At 46.7% G+C, this 18100-nt stretch overlaps 1 protein-coding gene across 12 annotated transcripts in view; it reads right to left on the bottom strand.

Moving 5' to 3' along the window:
* LOC139264758 (uncharacterized) overlaps positions 1–18100 on the bottom strand; it is a 680593-nt gene that overhangs the window by 374209 nt on the left and 288284 nt on the right. The gene's annotated exons all lie outside the window — the stretch shown is intronic.

Here is an 18100-nt window from a genome sequence, read left to right as displayed (position 1 = left end):
CCCTCTGTTATATATGTAAACCTATAAATACCTCGTTTAACCACCAGAGGGCTCATCCCCTGGAGTCCCAAGGGATCCCACAATCCCATGGGCGTCACTGGTATTTAAGGAGGCCTCACAGACTGGAGAGACACTCTGGAGAACTGCAATAAAAGACTACGGTCACACTTTACTTTGAGCTCACAGTATCTGGTCAGACTTTTTACTCATACACTACAACTGGCGACGAGATACAGATATCAAACCCCATCGCAACGATGCAGAGAACAGTGGGCATACTGGAGAAATTTTCGCAGGGAAATGATTGGGAAACCTTTGAGGAGCGAATCGACCAATACTTCGTGGCCAATGAGCTGGAAGGAGAAGTGAATGCTGCCAAATGAAGGGCAATTCTCCTCACCATTTGCAGGGCACCAAAGTATGGCCTCATGAAAAATCTGCTTGCTCCAGTGAAGCCCACAGAGAAATTGTATGATGATTTGTGCACACTGGTCTGGGAGCATCTTAACCCGAAGGAAAGCATTCTGATGGCAAGGTACCAGTTCTACACGTGCAAGAGGTCTGAAGGCCAGGAAGTGGCGAGTTATGTCGCCGAGCTGAGACACCTTGCAGGACATTGCGAATTTGAAGGATATTTGGAGCACATGCTCAGAGACTTCTTTGTACTTGGCAAACTTTTGACTGTAGAGACCCCAACCTTGAGTAAAGCCATAGCGATAGCCCAGATATTCAGACAATACCAAACAAATCTCCCAGCACACGAATGCTACTACAAGTACTGTGAACAAAGTAATGTTGTTTTTGAATCATTACATACAGGGCAGGCCTGACATGCCTGCAGCTGCACATCTGCAGATGTCTCAGAGTCCACCATCAAGGGTGATGAATGCAAGGCCATTAACACCTTGTTGGCGCTGTGGGGGTGATCATCGTTTCCATTCATACCACTTCAAAGGATACATTTGCAAGGGCTGTGGAACAATGGGACACCTCCAACGTATGTGCAGACGAGCTGCAAACCCTGTTAATCCTGCAAACTACCTTGTTGCAAAGGAGGACAGGTCCACAGAGGATCACGACGAACCAGAGCCTCAGACCGAGGAGGCAGAGGTATATGGGGTGCACACATTTACCGCAAAGTGTCCCCCGATAATGCTGAAGGTTGAATTAAATGGACTCCTGGTGTCAATGGAGCTGGATACGGGCGCAAGCCAGTCCATTATGAGCAAAAAGACTTTCGATAAATTGTGGTGCAGCAAGGCCTCAAGGCCAATCCTGACTCCCATTCACACTAAACTGAGAACTTATACAAAGGAACTGATTCCTGTAATCGGCAGTGCTGCTATAAAGGACTCCTACGATGGAACGGTGCACAAGTTACCACTCTGGGTGGTACCGGGCGATGGCCCCACGCTGGTAGGCAGGAGCTGGCTGGGGAAGATACGCTAGAACTGGGACGACGTCCGAGCGCTCCTGTCCATCGATGATACTTCGTGTGCCCAGGTCCTAAACAAGTTTCCCTCGCTGTTTGAACCAGGCATCGGGAAGTTCCAAGGAGCAGAAGTGCAGATCCACCTAATTCCGGGGGCGTGAACCATCCATCACAAGGTGAGAGCAGTACCATACATGATGAAAGAGATGGTAGAGATTGAGCTCGACCGGCTGCAACGAGAGGGCATCATTTCGCTGATCGAATTCAAAGAGTGGGCCTGTCCGATTGTTCCAGTCCTCAAGGGAGACGGCACTGTCAGAATCTGTGGTGATTTCAAAGTAACTATCAATTGTTTCTCCCTGCAGGATCAATACCCACTACCAAAGTCAGATGACCTATTTGCAACAATGGCGGGAGGAAAGACGTTCACAAAGCTGGACTTGACCTCGGCCTACACGATGCAGCAGCTGGAGGAATCATTGAAAGGCCTCACCTGCATCAACAAGTACAAAGGTCTCTTCATTTACAACAGATGCCCGTTTGGAATTCGATCAGCCTTGACAATATTCCAGAGAAACATGGAAAGCTTACTGAAGTCGGTCCTGCGCACCGTGGTCTTCCAGGACAACGTCTCGGTTACAGGTCGGGACACCGTCAAGCATCTGCAGAACCTGGAGGAGGTTCTTAGTCGGCTCAATCGCGTGGGGCTCAGGTTAAAACACTCGGTGCATTTTTCTGGCGCCTGAAGTGGAATTCCTGGGGAGAAGAATCGCGGCGGACGGCATCAGGCCCACCGATTCGAAGATGGAGGCAATCGAGAATGCACCGAGACCACAGAATGTGACGGAGCTGTGGTCGTTTCTAGGACTCCTGAACCACTTTGGTATCTTCTTACTGGGTGTCAGCACACTGTTAGAACCACTGCACGCTTTACTGCGTAAAGGAAACGAATGGGTATGGGGTAAAAGCCAAGAAAATGTCTTTGTAAAAGCTAGAAAACTGTTCTGCTCAAACAAATTGCTTGTGTTGTATGATCCATGTAAGCGTTTGGTACTAGCATGTGATGCGTCATCATACAGTGTCGGATGTGTATTGCGACAAGCTAATGAATCTGGGAAATTGCAATCGGTTGTTTATGCATCCAGAAGTCTGTCTAAGGTTGAGAGAGCCTACAGCATGATTGAAAAAGAAGCGTTAGCGTGTGTTTATGGGGTAAAGAAAATGCATCAATATCTGTTTGGGCTCAAATTTGAATTGGAAACTGACCATAAGCCACTGATATCCCTCTTTTCGGAAAGCAAGGGGATAAATACGAATGCATCGGCCCACATCCAGAGATGGGCGCTCACATTGTCCGCATACAACTACGCCATCCGCCACAGGCCAGGCACAGAAAATTGTGCCGATGCTCTCAGTAGGCTGCCATTACCCACCACGGGGGTGGAAATGGCACAGCCCACAGATTTAGTTATGCTAATGCAAGCATTCGAGAGTGAGCAATCGCCCGACAGATTAGAACCTGGATGAGCCATGACCCCTCACTGTCCTTAGTAAAAAACTGTGTGATTCACGGGAGCTGGTCCAGTGTCCCATTAGAAATTAAGAAAGAAATAAAGCCGTACCAGCGGCGCAAAGATGAAATGTCTTTACAGGCAGACTGCCTTCTGTGGGGTAATCGGGTCGTGGTACCAATGAAGGGCAGGGACACTTTCATTAGTGATCTCCACAGTACCCACCCAGGCATTGTAATGATGAAAGTGATTGCCAGATCCCACGTGTGGTGGCCCGGTATCGATGCAGACTTAGAGTCCTGCGTACACAAATGTAATACATGTTCACAGTTAAGCAATGCACCCAGGGAGGCGCCACTAAGTTTATGGTCTTGGCCCTCCAAACCGTGGTCTGGGTCCATGTCGACTATGCAGGCCCGTTCTTGGGAAAAATGTTCCTAGTTTTTGTAGATGCGTACTCCAAATGGATTGAATGTGAGATAATGCCAGCAAGCATAACCGCTGCCATCACTGAAAGCCTGTGGGCCATGTTTGCCACACACGGCCTGCCTGATGTCCTTGTGAGTGACAATGGGCCGTGCTTCACTAGTGCCGAGTTCAAAGAGTTCATGACCTGCAATGGGATCAAACATCTGCCTCGTTTAAAGCAGCATCCAATGGTCAGGCAGAGCGAGCAGTTCAAACAATCAGGCAGAGCTTAAAGAGGGTAACTGAAGGCTCACTGCGGACTCGCCTATCCTGAATCCTGCTTAGTTACCGCACAAGATCCCACTCACTCACTGGGATTCTCCCCGCTGAACTGCTCATGAAAAGGGCACTTAAGACTAGGCTCTCGTTAGTCCATCCTGATCGACACGAACAGGTAGAGAGCAGGCTGCTTCAACAAAGCACACATCATGATCGCGCAAATGTGTCACGCGAAATTGAGATTAATGATCCTGTATTTGTGTTGAACTATGGACAAGGTCCCAAGTGACTTCCCAGCACTGTCGTGGCCAAAGAGGGGAGTAGGGTGTTTTGGGTCAAACTTTCAAATGGACTCATCTACAGGCAACACTTGGACCAAACCAAACTCAGATTCACGGTCTATCCAGAGCAACCCACATTAGACCCTACCTTTTTTGACCCCCCAACACACACACCAGTAGCAACCAACACAGCGGTTGACCACGAAGCAGAACCCATCACTTGCAGCAGCCCTGCAGGACTCACAACGCCAGGCAGCCCAGCAAGGCCAGCTGCACAGCAGCCCAGCGAGGGCCCAACAAACGACTCACCAAAACCAGCATTTGCACCGAGACGATCAACCAGGGAAAGAAAGGCCCCCCGATCGACTCACCTTGTAAATAGTTACACTATTGACTTGGGGAGGAGAGTGTTGTTATATATGTAGGCCTATAAATACCTTGTTTAACCACCAGAGGGCTCATCCCCTGGAGTCCCAAGGGATCCCACAATCCCTTGGGAGCCACTGGTTCTTAAGGAGGCCTCACAGGCTGGAGAGGCACTCTGGAGACCTGCAATAAAAGACTAAGGTGACACTTTACTTTGAGCTCACAGTATCTGGTCAGACTCTTTACTCATACACTACACCCTCCATGTCACACAATATCCCAACTTGGACATATATCTCCTTTCCTTCATTGTAGCTGCATCAAAATCCTGGAATTCCCTACCGAACAGCATTGTGGGACTATTTTTATCACATGGATTGCAGGATTCAAGATCAAGGCTCACCACCAATGTTCCCGTTAATTTTTTTTTGGTCCGCGGCCCCTTTGAGAGGCTGCGCAACCCATACAAAAAAAAGCACATGCGCACTTTTTTCCATTGAAAAGCACACGAGCCGGCTGCACAGGAGTTCTAGAAAGCTGTGCGGCTATGTGGCCATGCAGCTTAAAGGGAACGTTCCTCATCATGACTTTTTCAAGGGGACCAAGGAATGGGCAATAAATGCCAGCCTTGCCAGAGATGACCATATCCTGAGAATGAATTAATACATTTTGTATATAGAATCCTTTGCTGCAGGAAATAGTTGAGGCAGAGATCATTGCATCTTTTAAGGGAAAAGTAGATAAGCATGGAAACCATTGAAGTTTACAAAGCAGAAGAACGACATTCAATTCCTCTTCAGCCACATGGCCATCTGATGTTGCTTGGAGTGGCATATTGCAAGCATGCTCCAATTCAATCCAGAAATTGAAATCAGGGTCCTACTGATCTCAAAGGACCCCAGTTTCCAATTTAAATGCTCCTTGAGCTTGACTCCGAAGCAGCTCAGTGGTTGGCCCCAGTTAACATTGTTGTAGACGTAGCAACAGTTCATTTGGTTATTGTTTTTTGTGCTATCGTCCTTATCCGCCAGGTGGAAGGGCTGAATAGAAAGCCCACTTTCTGGAGCAATCTAAATTTCATCCCATGTGGGGATGTTCACTGATTACTGCACAATGTTCATTGCCATTCGCAACTCCTCAGATAATGAAGCAATCCATGCATGCATACAGCAAGACCTGGACATTCAGGTTTGGGCTGATAAGTGGCAAGTAACTTTCGCGCCACACAAGAGCCAGGCAATGATTATCTCCAATAAGCGAGAGTCTAACTACCGTCCCTTGATGTTCAACGGCATTACCATCGCTAAACTCCATATGATCAACATCCTAGGGACCACCATTGACCAGAAACTTAAGTGGACCAGTCACTTTTGCAACAAGAGCAGCTCAGAGGCTGGGTATTCTGCGGCAAGTGTCTCACCTCCTGACTCTCCAAAGCCTTTCCACCAGCTACAAGGCACAAGTCAGAAGTGTGATAGAATATTCTCCACTTGCCTGGATGAGTGCAGCTCCAACAATACTCAGAAAGCACCACACCATCCAGGACTAAGTAGCCCGCTTGATTGGCATCCCATCCACCACCTTAAACATTCACTCCCTCCACCACCGGCGCACCGTGACTGCAGTGTGCAATGAAGGAAAGGAGATATATGTCCAAGTTGGGATATTGTGTGATATGGAGGGTGTAGTGTATGAGTAAAGAGTCTGACCAGATACTGTGAGCTCAAAGTAAAGTGTCACCTTAGTCTTTTATTGCAGGTCTCCAGAGTGCCTCTCCAGCCTACAAGATGCACTGCAGCAACTCGCCAAGCCTTCTGCGGCAGCACCTCCCAAACCCGTGACCTCTACCACCTAGAAGGACAAGGGCAGCAGACGCATGGGAACACCATCACCTGCAAGTCCTCCTCCAAGTTACACACTATCCTGACTTGGAGGTATATCGTCATTCCTTCATCGTCGCTGGGTCAAAATCCTGGAAGTCCCTTCATTGCAGCACTGCGGGAATACCTTCACCACACAGACTGCAGCGGTTCAAGAACATGGCTCACCACCACCTTCTCAAGAGCAATTTGGAATGGGCAATAAATGCTGGCCTTACAAGCAACACCCATATCCCATGAACAAATAAAACAAAAAGTAAGCCTGAGGATTGGGAGAGCTTTAGAAACCAGCAAAGACCAAAAAAATAATAAACATGGGTGAAAATAGAATATGAGAGTAAACTAGTAAGAAATATAAAAACAGATCGGAAGAGCTTCTCCATGTTTGCAAAAACGAAGAGAATAGCAAAAGCAAGCATTTGTCCCTTGGAGGCTGCGACAGGAGAAATTATAATTGGCAATAAGGAAATGGCAGAGACTTTTAACAAATATTTTGTATCTGTCTTTACACAAATAGCATACCATAAATAGTGGGGAATGAAGAGGATAATGAGAACGAGGAACTTAAAGTTATTAAGATCAGTAGAGAAAATATACTTCAGAAACTAATTGGACTAAAGCCGACAAATCTCCTGGGTCTGATGGCCTACACCCTAAGGTTCTAAAATATAGTCGGTGCATTGGTTGTAATCTTCCAAAATTCCCTAGATTCTACAACGGTCCCAGAGACTTGAAAGGTAGCAAATGAAACCCCCCATTATTAAAGAAAGGAAGGAAAGAGAAAATGGGGAAATACTTCAGTTGTCAGGAAAATGCTAAAATTCATTATTAAGTGGTAAGAGGGCATTTAGAAAATCATAACATGGTTTTATGAAAGGGAAATCGTGTTTAACAAATTAGAGTTTTTTGAGGATATATCTAGCAGGATCGATAAAGGGGAACCAGTGGATGTAGTATATTTGTTTTCCACAAGGCATTCGATAAAGGCTCATGGGATTAGGGGTAATATATTAGTGCGGATAGAGGATTGGTTAATGGTCGGAAAACAAGGAATCGGGATAAACTGGTCATTTTCAGATTGGAAAGCTGTAACTTGTAGCTGTCTTCACAGGGAAATGGAGCTGAGCCCATGATCAGATCAGCCATGATCTGATTGAATGGCGGAACAGGCTCGAGGATCTAAATGGGTTACCTCTGATCCTATTTCTTATGTTCTTATGTTATGTAACTAGTGGGGTGTCGCAAGGATCAGTGCTTGGGCCTCAGCTATTTACAATTTATATTAATGACTTAGATGAAGGGATCGAGTATAATGTATCCATGTTTGCTGATGATACAGCGAGGTGGGAAACTAAGCTGAACAGAGGACACACTGCAAAGGGATATAGGCAGGTTAAGTGAATGGGCAGTAAGGTGGCAGATGGACTATAATGTGGGGAAATGTGAGGTTAATCACTTTGGGAGGAAGAATAGAAAAACAGAATATTTTTAAATGGTGAGATCCTGTTAAATGTTGTTGTTCAGAGACTTCATACAGGAAATACTGAGAGTTAGCAGGCAGGTACAGCAGGCAATGAGGATGGCAAATGACATGTTGGCCTTTATTGTAAGGGGGTTAGAGTACAAGAGTAAGTAAGTCTTGGTACAATTGTACAGGGCTTTGATAAGAGCACACCTGGAGTACTGTGCATAGTTTTGGTCTCATTAACTGACAAAGAAAATCCTTGCCTTATAGGCGGTGCAACAAAGGTTCAGTAGATTGATTCCTGGGATGAGCAGGTTGTCCTATGAGGAGCGATTGAGTAGAATTGGCCTATACTCTCTGGTAGATGATGAGAGGTTGTTTCTCCTGGCTGGAGAATCTAGAACTAGGCTGCATAGTCTCAGGATAAGGGGTCAGCCATTTAAGAGTGAGATAAGGAGGAATTTCTTCACTCAGAGGGTAGTGAATCTCAGGAAATGTCTGCCCTAAAGGGCTGTGGATGTTGAATTGTTGTGTATATTCAAGGCTGAGATAGATAGCCATGATCTTATTAAAAGGTGGAGCAGACTTGAGGGGCCAGGTAGCCTACTTCTGCTCCTATTTCTTATGTTCTTACAGATTTTTGGACTCATGGGGAATCAAGGGATATGGGGATAGGGTAGGAACGTGGTGATAAGGTCGGGGATCAGCCATCATCATCATCATCATAGGCTCGAGGAATCGAGGAAGACTTGCTTCCACTCTTAAAATTAGTTCTTAGGTGACTGAGCAGACCAATACGAGAACGACAGTTTCTGTCACAGGTGGGACAGACAGTTATTGAGGGAAAGGACTGGTTTGCCGCATGCTCTTTCCGCTGCCTGCGCTTGGTTTCTTCCTGCTCTCGGCGATGAGACTCGAGATGCTCAGCACCCTCCCGGATGCACTTCCTCCACTTAGGGCAGTCTTTGGCCAGGGACTCCCAGGTGTCGGTGGGGATGATGCACTTTATCAAGGAGGCTTTGAAGGTGTCCTTGAAACGTTTCCACCACACACTTTTGGCTCGTGTGCCGTGAAGGAGTTCCAAGTAGAGCACTTGCTTTGGGAGTCTTGTGTCAGGCATGCGAACAATGTGGCCTGCCCAGCGGAGCTGATCGAGTGTGGTCAGTGCTTCAATGCTGGGAATGTTGGCCTGGTCAAGGACACTAATGTTGGTGCGTCTGTCCTCCCAGAGGATTTGCAGGATCTTGCGGAGACATCGTTGGTGGTATCTCTCCAATGATTTGAGGTGTCTACTGTATATGGATCATGTTTCTGAGCCATACAAAGGGCGGGTATTACTTATAGCCCTGTAGACCATGAGCTTGGTGGCAAGTTTGAGGGCCTGATCTTTGAACACTCTTTTTCTCAGGCGGCCGAAGGCTGCACTGGCGCACTGGAGGCGGTGTTGAATCTCATCATCAATGTCTGCCCTTGTTGATAAGAGGTTCCCGAGATATGGGAAATGGCTCATGTTGTCCAGGGCCACGCCATGGATTTTGATGACTGGGGGGCAGTGCTGTGCGGCGGGGATAGGTTGGTGGAGGACCTTTGTCTTACGGATGTTTAGTGTAAGGCCCTCAGTGAAGATGTCGACTATGACTTGGAGTTCAGCCGCTGAATGTGCGCAGACGCAGGCGTCATCTGCGTACTGTAGCTTGACGACAGAGGTTGGGGTGGTCTTGGATCTGGCCTGGAGATGACGAAGGTTGAACAGGTTCCCACTGGTTCTGTAGTTTAGTTCCACTCCAGCGGGGAGCTTGTTGAGTGTGAGGTGGAGCATTGCAGCGAGGAAGATCGAGAAGAGGGTTGGCGCGATGACGCAGCCCTGTTTGACCCCGGTCCGGACGTGGATTGGGTCTGTGATGGATCTGTTGGTCAGGATCACGGGCTGCATGTCATCATGGAGCAGGCGGAGGATGGCAACGAACTTTTGGGGGCAGCCGAAACGGAGGAGGAAGCTCCATAGACCCTCGCGGTTGACAGTGTCAAAGGCCTTTGTAAGGTCAAAGAAGGCCATGTACAAGGGTTGGTGCTATTCCCTGCATTTTTCTTGCAGCTGTCGCGCTGTAAAAATCATGTCCATTATACCCCGTAGAGGACGAAATCCACACTGTGATTCTGGGAACTGCTCCTCAGCTACATGGAGAAGACAGTTGAGGAGGATTCTAGTGATGACTTTCCCAGTGGCTGATAACAGGGAGATTCCTCTGTCATTGCCGCAGTTGGACTTGTCTCCTTTTTTAAAGATGGTCACGATCACTGCATCTCTGAGATCTCCCAGCATGCTCTCCACCCTCCAGATGGGAGAGATGAGATCATGCATTTGCGCCAACAGTGCCTCTCCGCCATACTACAGTGCCTCAGTGGGACTTCCATCCCCTCCCGCTGCCTTGTTGTTCATAAGCTGTCTTATGGCTTTTTCTACCTCCTGCAGGACTGGAGTTTTACTGAGTTGGTGGCGGGTAGCATGCTATGGGATGGAGTCGAGGACACTCGAGTCAAAGGCACAGTCTCAGTTGAGGGGATCTTCGAAGTACTCCTTCCAGCGGGCCCTGACTGTCTTGGTGTCCTTGATGTCTCCCCGTTCTTGGCCAGCAGTGGGGTGGGGCCTTGGGTGTTTGGGCCATAGGTGGCCTTGACTGCGATGAAGAATCCTCGCAAATCATAGCTGTCAGCCAGCTGCTGTATCTCCTGTGCTTTTTCCATCCACCACCACCTGTTCTTTCGGTCGTGGATTTTTTGTTGGTCCTCGGCCTTAAGCCATCTGTAATGCTCCCTTGCTGCTCCCGAATTGGGTTGTTGTTTTAGGCTCAGAAATGCCCCATGCTTGTGATCTATTAGCTCTTGGATCTCCTGCTCATTCTCATCAAACCAGTCCTGGTGTTTCCTTGTTGAGTGACTGAGCGTCTCTTTGCAGGCACTGGTTATGGAGGACTGGAGGGCAGACCAAGCGCTGTGGGCATTCTGCGTCTTGGGGTCATCAAGGCACGCCAGATTAGCTGTGAGGCGCTGACTGTATAGGGCTCTCTTAGCTGGCTCTTTGAGTGCCCCGGCATTGATTTTTTTGCGGCACTGCGTCTGCTGCCGTCGCTGCTTAGGGGCTATGTTGATGTTAATGATGGAACAGATTAGGTGCTGGTCCGTCCAGCAGTCATCAGCTCCTGTCATGGTGCAGGTGATGCGCACATCCTTGTGATCCCTGGCTCGGACGATGACATAGTCGAGCAGGTGCCAATATTTGGAGCGAGGGTGTTGCCACGATGCCTTGTACTTGTCCCTCTGCCGCAACAAGGTGTTGGTGATGACAAGGTCGTGTTCTAGACATTTTGTCAGGAGCAGGATACCGCTGGAGTTGGTTTTCCCTACCCGCTCTCTGCCGATCACGCTTCCCCAGAGGGCTGTGTCCTTGCCGACCTTGGCGAGGAGGATCAGTTTGTCGTTCGCAGGGATTTTTCAAGGCTGGAGTAAAAACCCTCTTTGGTCTCATCTGTCGCATCGAGTGTTGGGGCGTACGCACTGATGACTGTTGGACATTGATTCTGGGATAGGGTGAGTCGGAGAATCATGAGACGCTCGTTAATCCCGCAGGTAGAGTCTTTGAGGCAGTTGACCAGTTCGTTCTTGATAACGAAACCGACTCCTTGGGGGCGGCATTCTTCCTCTGGTTTCCCTTTCCAGAAGAAGGTGTAACCTCCACCTTGTTCCTTTAGCTGGCCTCCCCCTGCCTGCCGGGTCTTGCTTAGGGCAGCGATGTCGACATCGAAGCGTCCAAGTTCCCTGGCAAGAATGGCAATGCGGCGTTCTGGCCTGTCGCTGTTGGAGTTGTCCATGAGGGTCCTGACATTCCAGGTCCCGAACTTCATGTTAAAGGAGTGGAAGATGCCTGTGCGTGAGTTCTTTTAACGTGGGATGGTCGTTGCACACCGGCAACCACACGGGCTTAGCTGAGTAAGGTCTTGGTCCAGTGGCAAGGGGGTCCAAGACGACTGGAGACCAGTCACTGCTGCATGAGCCTAGTTGCCGACGACAAGATGTTGGCCGTAAGCTCAGCGCTGAGTTGCGTCCTTCGGTGAGATGGTAGATGATCCGAGGTTTGACTGGGGGCAGGCATTGGGAATATCAGTGGTCCATTTTTTAGGGTAGTGTTCAGGGTGGAAGGAGGTCAGGGTGGTCACAGCCATTGTGCTCACCACATGCTCGTCAGTGGAGAAGGAGAGCACAGTCATCGCTCGAAGGGAGGAGGCCCAATCGGCGTTGAAGGAGGAGAGGCTCAGCTGCCGCTGGAGGGGAGCAGACCCGATCACCGTTGAAGGAGCAGCTGAGTTGGCCACGTCCAGTGGGGAGCGTGAGGTGGGCCCAAACTTGTGGTTGGAGGCTCACCGGGCGTCGTCGGGCATCGTTGGGGATCGGGTGGAGCAGCTGAGTCGGGCATGTCCAGTTGGGAGCATGAGGAAAGCTTGTTGTAATGTCTGTAAGCTTGTAATGTTTGTAGCTCCACAATGTGGATGTGGACATATTGTGTACTGCAACTGCAGAGTTAATAATAAACAGAATCAGGCAGATTCCGGAGGCTTCCGAGAGAGCTGCCTGCCATGTTAGGAAGCTGTGTGTGCTTGTGCTCTGTGAATATATCACATTTGGCGATGAGATGGGATTTTCTTCGGATGATTTAAAGCTTAAATTTTGGTGGCGAAGGATTCAACCAGCCGACAGAGAGACTTTGGAAGTTTCTGTCGTTGGAAAAAGCTACAAAAATCCAAGGTAAAATACAGCACACGGTGTGAACAGCTACAGATTAAAATGGCAGGTGTAATTGGACATTTGGGGGAATATAGACATGACCGGGAACGTTTTAAGGCATATGTGGATCGGCTATAAATGTATTTCACTGCACATAACATAATCGAAGTTCCAGACAATGCAGTCCAGAACCTGTGTTATCGGATGCGGGTCCGGCATTGTGCGAGACCCTTGTAAATCTGCTTATGCCTGACGAGCCAAAGGACGCAATGCTTAAAGAGATTTGAACAAAGCTGGAGCAGCACTATAACCCCAAACCGTTAGAAATTGCTGAAAGCTATAGTTTCGGGATTCAGAATCAAAAGGCTGATTAAAGTATCAGTGATTACATCGTAGCATTAAAAAAGCTATCGATGCACTGTAATTTTGGAAACTTTCAAAATCGAGCATTATGGGATCGTTTTGTTTGTGGGGTGAAAAATGATGCGATCAGAAGGAAGTTATTGACGACGGATGACTTGACTTTTGAGATTGCTTGTCAGACAGCGAGGTCGACGGGCATGGCCGAACAATATTCCCGAGAATTAAATAATAATTACGGTCGTCAGTCAACCGAGGTAAATCACCTGCAGGTTCAAAGTAAAAGGCGGTGGGGGCCCAAAGTCTCAGAAACTGGAAATTCTAAAAGAGCGTCGAAGTTGTGCTATAGGTGCCTGGGACAACACATTGCTCAAAGCTGTCCATACGTGAAGGCAGAGTGTCTCTTCTGCAGAAAGACTGGGCATCTTGCAAAGGCATGCCGACTGAAGGGTAAACCAGCTTTTAAAGCTATGTCCAGCGTTCAAAGCTATGAGTAGAAATCCCAAGAGACGACATAGCATGGAAGAACTACAACAGGACGAGGAGATGTTAGAGTTACACGTCATCAGGAGCACGAGGTTAACGGACAGCGATTTGGAAAGCATCAAAATCCAAATAGATGTTGCGGGATTCAAGATACCAATGGAAATTGACACGGGTGCATCCATGAGTGTAATACCGGAGTCGCTGTACCTCCACAAATTGCGTGATTTTCAACTGGAGAAATCCAAGATAGAGCTGCGAGGCTACTCGGGAGAGAGAATTCCTGTAGTAGGCTGTATCACCGTACCGGTGAAATATAAAGAGCAATTTCAGAACTTGCCTCGAATAGTAGTGAAAGGAGACATGCCTGCCTTACTAAGAAGAAATTGGTTGAGCTCACTGAAGCAGGATGGGAGTGAGATTTGCTGTGTGGAAGCGAGATTTTCATCAACGGATGAGGTTATCAAGAAGTATCCAAAGGTGTTCTGCGAATCGGGCAGTCCGATCCAAGGCTTCAAGGCGAGTGTCAGGGTACAGAAGGACGCTAGATCGGTTTACTACAAGCCACGTTCCGTACCATATGCACTCAAGGAGAAAGTTGAGCAAGAACTCAAAAGACTAGAGACTGAGAACATTATTTGTAAGATAGATCGATGTAATTGGGCTACACCCATTGTTGTTGTACCTAAGTCCGATGGTAAGGTAAGATTGTGTGGTGATTATAAAGTAACCGTAAACCAGGTTCTAGAGGGTAATGTCCCCAATACATTGCCGAATATAGAAGATTTGTTCACAACACTGACAGGTGGTCAGATCTTCTCAAAACTGGATCTTACAAATGCCTACTTACAGCTTGAACTAGATGAGGAGTCCAAGTCATGTTTGACTATAAATACTCATCGAGGCCTATATCAATTTAATAGGCTACCGTTTGGAGTGTCTTCCGCCCCTGCCATATTCCAAGGGGTGATGAACCAGATTTTGCAAGGTATTGAAGGGGTAGTATGTTATTTGGATGACATACTAATTCCAGCACCAAATCGGTAAATTCATAACAACATATTGAATGAAGTCCTCAAACGGCTAGAGAAGCAGAGTACGAGTATCTGCTCGTAAGTGTGAGTTAGTTAAAAACTCAGTGGAGTACTTAGGGTACAGAGTAGACAAAGATGGTTTATGTCCAACCATGGAAAAATGGGATGCAATCAGAAATGCACCCACTCCCAGGATTGTCACTGAACTTCATTCATTCTTGGGTCTTTTGAACTATTATGGGAAGTTCCTACCAAATTTGGCTACAGTATTACATCCACTGAATGAACTTTTGAAAAAACAGGTCCATTGGAAGTGGTCAAAAGAATGCGATACAGCATCCAAGGAGTGTAAAAATAAATTGGTAGAGAGCACCATGTTAGTTCACTATGACGTATCTAAGGAGATTAAGCTAGCATGTGATGCCTCTCTGTATGGAGTTGGGGCAGTGATCTTTCATGTATTACGTAGTGGGGAGGAGAGACCAATTGCTTTTGCTTCACGTACTCTCAGTGCCAGAGAGAATAATTATGCGCAAATTGAAAGGGAAGCTTTGGCATTAACTTTTGGGGTCAAGAAGTTTCACAAATATTTATATGGTCGTAAGTTTACCATCATTATGGACCATAAGCCCCTAACAGCAGTCCTCTATCCAAAGGCCCCAGTTCCAACATTAGCTGCAGCCCGAATGCAGAGATGGGCTTTGATTTTGTCAGCATATACATATGATATTGAATACAGACGATCAGCTGATCACAGTAATGCTGATGCAATGTCTAGATTGCCTTCCCCATCACAAGTTACACCCGATAGGGAAGAAGTGTTTTATTTTTCATACATTGATGAACTGCTAGTCACAGCTGAAGAGATTGGTAGAGCAACCAAACGTGACCCAGTGATGTCAAAGATGTATGAGTATATTGCAAATGGATGGCCAAACCAGGTAACAGACAAAGATACACATCCATTCTTCATTCGTAGGAATGAATTATCAGTCGATAAAGATTGTATCATGTGGGGCGCAAGAGTGGTTATACCAAATAAATTCAGGACCAAATTATTTTGAGACCACCATGACCAGCACCTGGGAATGTGCTTGACCAAGGGTTTTGCACGCAGTTATTTATGGTGGCCAGGTCTGGATAAAGATATAGAGTACATCATGAGTCAGTGTACGACATGTCAATCGGTAAGCAAGCAACCACCATCAGTACCATTACAGCCATGGAAATAGCCTTCCAGGGTGTGGCAAAGGCTACATATTGATTTTGCTGAGTTAGAAGGACAACAATTGTTCATTGTGATTGATAGCCATTCGAAGTGGGTTGAGGTGTTCCCAATGTGGAAAATAACAACAAGTAAAACATTGGACATTTTACGAAAATTATTTTCTTAATTTGGCCTCCCTGAAGAAATTGTTTCGGATAATGGACCACAATTTCGTTCAGAAGAATTTGCACAATTCACGAGCAAAAATAGTGTGAAACATACGAAGGTTCCACCATACCATCCTGCTTCGAATGGTGCAGCAGAGCGCACTGTACAAATTGTAAAACGTGCCCTCATAAAACAAATGTTAGATCCAAATCCAAGGAAACGACAGTTGTCATTGGATCACAAATTGGCTAATTTTTTGATTACACATCGAAATACTCCTCATACAACTACTGGTAGAACACCAGCAGAGTTGTTTCTCAAATGACAGCCATGAACCAGATTCTCGTTGTTAAAATCAAATTTGGCACAGTCTGTAGAAGAGACACAATTAAGACAGAAAGAGAATCATGATAAAGGTAGAGTAAAAGAGAGAAGTGTGAAATTAAACCAGAAGGTGAGAGTGAAGAACCATCACCATAAATGGTTAAAGTGGTTACCAGGAAGAGTTGTGAAGATATGTGGTCCTTGCACATATTTGGTAAAAATGTTTGATAACGGACAGGTTAGGTTTGTTCATATTGATCATATATTACCTACAGACATGGAAGGAGTTGAAGGTGGGAATGATTCAATTATTTCTGACTCATCAGATAGTTTTGATATACCAGTAGCAAATCCTAAATCCAATGTACTGGAAACAAATCCAGGAGAGAATCAGAATGAAAGTCTGAGTCCAAGTCAGGGAAACAAAGAGCCTGAAGTTAGAGTGAGTTCAAATGAAAATCAAGGAAATTTCGTGGAGGAAAACATCCTCAGGATCAGCCTAGAATGATTGTGAAATCGACACCAGGTTTGGAAGGTTCTGTTCGAGAGCGAAGGTATCCTCTTCGAAACAGAAAACAAGTGGTAAAGTTAAATTTGTAAATATGGAAAATAATAAGTTTATATCCTGTGTTATGTATAAACATGAAAGTTATGTATGATGTTTGTTGTAATAACTTCTTCATTAAGGAGGGGGAAGTGTAATGTCTGTAAGCTTGTAATGTTTGTAGCTCCACACTGTGGATGTGGATGTATTGTGTACTGCAACTGCAGAGTTAATAATAAACAGAACCAGGCAGATTACGGAGGCTTCCAAGAGAGCTGCCTGCCATGTCAGGAAGCTGTGTGTGCGTGTGCTCTGTGAATATATCACACTTGTGGGGAGCGTGGGGAAGAAGAGGTCTGAAAGCCGCCGAAGGAGAAAAGGTCTAGTCGCCGATGGAGAAGCGGTCCAGTCGCTGGAAGGGAAGAGGCTCGGACGCTGCAGGAGGGAAGAGGTCCACTGCTGGAAAGAAAGAGGCTCAGTTGTCGCCGCTGATTGGAGGCTTTTAGAAGATCTTATTGAATGGCGGAGCAGGCTCAAGGGGCCGCATGGCCTACTCTATGTTCTTATGTCCTGGCTTCCTTACACAGGGGACAGGAACAGCTCGGTATTCACTGAGGAGGACACAAACAACCTTCTGGATATAAAAGGGGTCGGAGGGTCTAGTAAAGAGGAGGAACTGAGGGAAATCCTTATTAGTCGGGAAATTGTGTTGGGGAAATTGATGGGATTGAAGGCCGATAAATCCCCAGGGCCTGATGGACTGCATCCCAGAGTACTTAAGGAGGTGGCCTTGGAAATAGTGGATGCATTGACAGTCATTTTCCAACATTCCATTGACTCTGGATCAATTCCTATGGAGTGCAGTGTAGCCAATGTAACCCCACTTTTTAAAAAAGGAGGGAGAGAGAAAACAGGGAATTACAGACCGGTCAGCCTGACATCGGTAGTGGGTAAAATGATGGAATCAATTATTAAGGATGTCATAGCAGTGCATTTGGAAAGAGGTAATATGATAGGTCCAAGTCAGCATGGATTTGTGAAAGGGAAATCATGCTTGACAAATCTTCTGGAATTTTTTGAGGATGTTTCCAGTAGAGTGGACAAGGGAGAACCAGTTGATGTGGTATATTTGGACTTTCAGAAGGCTTTCGACTAGGTCCCACACAAGAGATTAATGTGCAAAGTTAAAGCACATGGGATTGGGGGTAGTGTGCTGACATGGATTGAGAACTGGTTGTCAGACAGGAAGCAAAGAGTAGGAGTAAATGGGGACTTTTCAGAATGGCAGGCAGTGACTAGTGGGGTACCGCAAGTTTCTGTGCTGGGGCCCCAGCTGTTTACACTGTACATTAATGATTTAGACGAGGGGATTAAATGTAGTATCTCCAAATTTGCGGATGACACTAAGTTGGGTGGCAGTGTGAGCTGCAAGGAGGATTCTATGAGGCTGCAGAGCGACTTGGATAGGTTAGGTGAGTGGGCAAATGCATGTCAGATGAAGTATAATGTGGATAAATGTGAGGTTATCCACTTTGGTGGTAAAAACAGAGAGACAGACTATTATCTGAATGGTGACAGA

The sequence above is a fragment of the Pristiophorus japonicus genome, chromosome 5 (assembly GCF_044704955.1).
Source record: "Pristiophorus japonicus isolate sPriJap1 chromosome 5, sPriJap1.hap1, whole genome shotgun sequence".
Taxonomy (NCBI): Eukaryota; Metazoa; Chordata; class Chondrichthyes; family Pristiophoridae; genus Pristiophorus; species Pristiophorus japonicus.
This window is presented reverse-complemented; position numbering and strand designations above follow the sequence as displayed.